The sequence below is a fragment of the Zophobas morio genome, unplaced genomic scaffold (assembly GCF_036711695.1).
Source record: "Zophobas morio isolate AGI-343-1 ecotype UQ-CSIRO unplaced genomic scaffold, CSIRO_AGI_Zmor_V1 ptg000022l, whole genome shotgun sequence".
Taxonomy (NCBI): domain Eukaryota; kingdom Metazoa; phylum Arthropoda; class Insecta; order Coleoptera; family Tenebrionidae; genus Zophobas; species Zophobas morio.
The window spans coordinates 10,329,716-10,332,758 of NW_026972127.1; the positions used below are offsets into that span (position 1 = coordinate 10,329,716).

The window sequence follows — 3,043 nt, forward strand, 5'->3', positions numbered from 1 at the left end:
TTTCTTCGATAACTCCAATGGTTTTCCCAGAATCGTCCTTTGAAATGTTCAAAAATATGCAAAATGACCTCAATTTTCAACCAATTTTCAACAAAATTTTCGAAATTTCACTTAATACATTTTCTTGCACATTTCGGGCCGCAGAAGCCATACCCGTTTTCATTTCTTCGATAACTCCAATGGTTTTCCCAGAATCGTCCTTTGAAATTGTAAGGAATGCGGTAGTGTCGAAAACACAAACGAAATGTTGCAATGTTAACAAACTGCCAACTTCCGTACATCCCTCTGGCGAAATCAGGTGGCATAATATTTAGGTTAATGAAATAGTAGAGTTAGCAATATTTAGTTTATTTAAGGCGTGTGTATGAATTGGGAGTAAGGAGAAGCAGAAGTAGAGTGATAGAAGTAGTTATTGTTAGTGTAGTAAAGAACAGTGAAATAAAGATGTGAAAGTGAGTTGTTAGTATGTTTCCACCCTGGTAACCACCCATCAGGGGATTCATGGTAAACAGTGGTTATCACAAAATATTCAAAAATATGCAAAATGACCTCAATTTTCAACCAATTTTCAACAAAATTTTCGAAATTTCACTTAATACATTTTCTTGCACATTTCGGGCCGCAGAAGCCATATCCGTTTTCATTTCTTCGATAACTCCAATGGTTTTCCCAGAATCGTCCTTTGAAATGTTCAAAAATATGCAAAATGACCTCAATTTTCAACCAATTTTCAACAAAATTTTCGAAATTTCTCTTAATACATTTTCTTGCATATTTCGGGCCGCAGAATCCATATCCGTTTTCATTTCTACGATAACTCCAATTGTTTTCCCAGAATCGTCCTTTGAAATGTTCAAAAATATGCAAAATGACCTCAATTTTCAACCAATTTTCAACAAAATTTTCGAAATTTCACTTAATACATTTTCTTGCAGATTTCGGGCCGCAGAAGCCATATCCGTTGTCATTTCTTCGATAACTCCAATGGTTTTCCCAGAATCGTCCTTTGAAATATTCAAAAATATGCAAAATGACCTCAATTTTCAACCAATTTTCAACAAAATTTTCGAAATTTCACTTAATACATTTTCTTGCACATTTCGGGCGGCAGAAGCCATATCCGTTTTCATTTCTTCGATAACTCCAATGGTTTTCCCAGAATCGTCCTTTGAAATGTTCAAAAATATGCAAAATGACCTCAATTTTCAACCAATTTTCAACAAAATTTTCGAAATTTCACTTAATACATTTTCTTGCACATTTCGGGCCGCAGAAGCCATATCCGTTTTCATTTCTTCGATAACTCCAATGGTTTTCCCAGCATCGTCCTTTGAAATATTCAAAAATATGCAAAATGACCTCAATTTTCAACCAATTTTCAACAAAATTTTCGAAATTTCACTTAATACATTTTCTTGCACATTTCGGGCCGCAGAAGCCATATCCGTTTTCATTTCTTCGATAACTCCAATTGTTTTCCCAGAATCGTCCTTTGAAATGTTCAAAAATATGCAAAATGACCTCAATTTTCAACCAATTTTCAACAAAATTTTCGAAATTTCACTTAATACATTTTCTTGCACATTTCGGGCCGCAGAATCCATATCCGTTGTCATTTCTTCGATAACTCCAATGGTTTTCCCAGAATCGTCCTTTGAAATATTCAAAAATATGCAAAATGACCTCAATTTTCAACCAATTTTCAACAAAATTTTCGAAATTTCACTTAATACATTTTCTTGCACATTTCGGGCGGCAGAAGCCATATCCGTTTTCATTTCTTCGATAACTCCAATGGTTTTCCCAGAATCGTCCTTTGAAATGTTCAAAAATATGCAAAATGACCTCAATTTTCAACCAATTTTCAACAAAATTTTCGAAATTTCACTTAACACATTTTCTTGCACATTTCGGGCCGCAGAAGCCATATCCGTTTTCATTTCTTCGATAACTCCAATGGTTTTCCCAGCATCGTCCTTTGAAATATTCAAAAATATGCAAAATGACCTCAATTTTCAACCAATTTTCAACAAAATTTTCGAAATTTCACTTAATACATTTTCTTGCACATTTCGGGCCGCAGAAGCCATATCCGTTTTCATTTCTTCGATAACTCCAATGGTTTTCACAGAATCGTCCTTTGAAATGTTCAAAAATATGCAAAATGACCTCAATTTTCAACCAATTTTCAACAAAATTTTCGAAATTTCACTTAATACATTTTCTTGCACATTTCGGGCCGCAGAAGCCATATCCGTTTTCATTTCTTCGATAACTCCAATGGTTTTCCCAGAATCGTCCTTTGAAATGTGCAAAAATATGCAAAATGACCTCAATTTTCAACCAATTTTCAACAAAATTTTCGAAATTTCACTTAATACATTTTCTTGCACATTTCGGGCCGCAGAAGCCATATCCGTTTTCATTTCTTCGATAACTCCAATGGTTTTCCCAGAATCGTCCTTTGAAATGTTCAAAAATATGCAAAATGACCTCAATTTTCAACCAATTTTTAACAAAATTTTCGAAATTTCACTTAATACATTTTCTTGCACAATTCGGGCCGCAGAAGCCATATCCGTTTTCATTTCTTCGATAACTCCAATGGTTTTCCCAGAATCGTCCTTTGAAATGTTCAAAAATATGCAAAATGACCTCAATTTTCAACCAATTTTCAACAAAATTTTCGAAATTTCACTTAATACATTTTCTTGCACATTTCGGGCCGCAGAAGCCATATCCGTTTTCATTTCTTCGATAACTCCAATGGTTTTCCCAGAATCGTCCTTTGAAATTGTAAGGAATGCGGTAGTGTCGAAAACACAAACGAAATGTTGCAATGTTAACAAACTGCCAACTTCCGTACATCCCTCTGGCGAAATCAGGTGGCATAATATTTAGGTTAATGAAATAGTAGAGTTAGCAATATTTAGTTTATTTAAGGCGTGTGTATGAATTGGGAGTAAGGAGAAGCAGAAGTAGAGTGATAGAAGTAGTTATTGTTAGTGTAGTAAAGAACAGTGAAATAAAGATGTGAAAGTGA

General features: G+C 34.3%; 1 long non-coding RNA gene across 1 annotated transcript; it reads left to right on the plus strand.

Annotated features, from left to right (window-relative positions):
* Nucleotides 1-213: 213 nt before the first annotated feature.
* On the plus strand, nt 214-3,043 carry LOC135133778 (uncharacterized). The gene is made up of 2 exons (XR_010281206.1): nt 214-433; nt 2,974-3,043. It is a non-coding gene; the product is annotated as an uncharacterized LOC135133778 (long non-coding RNA).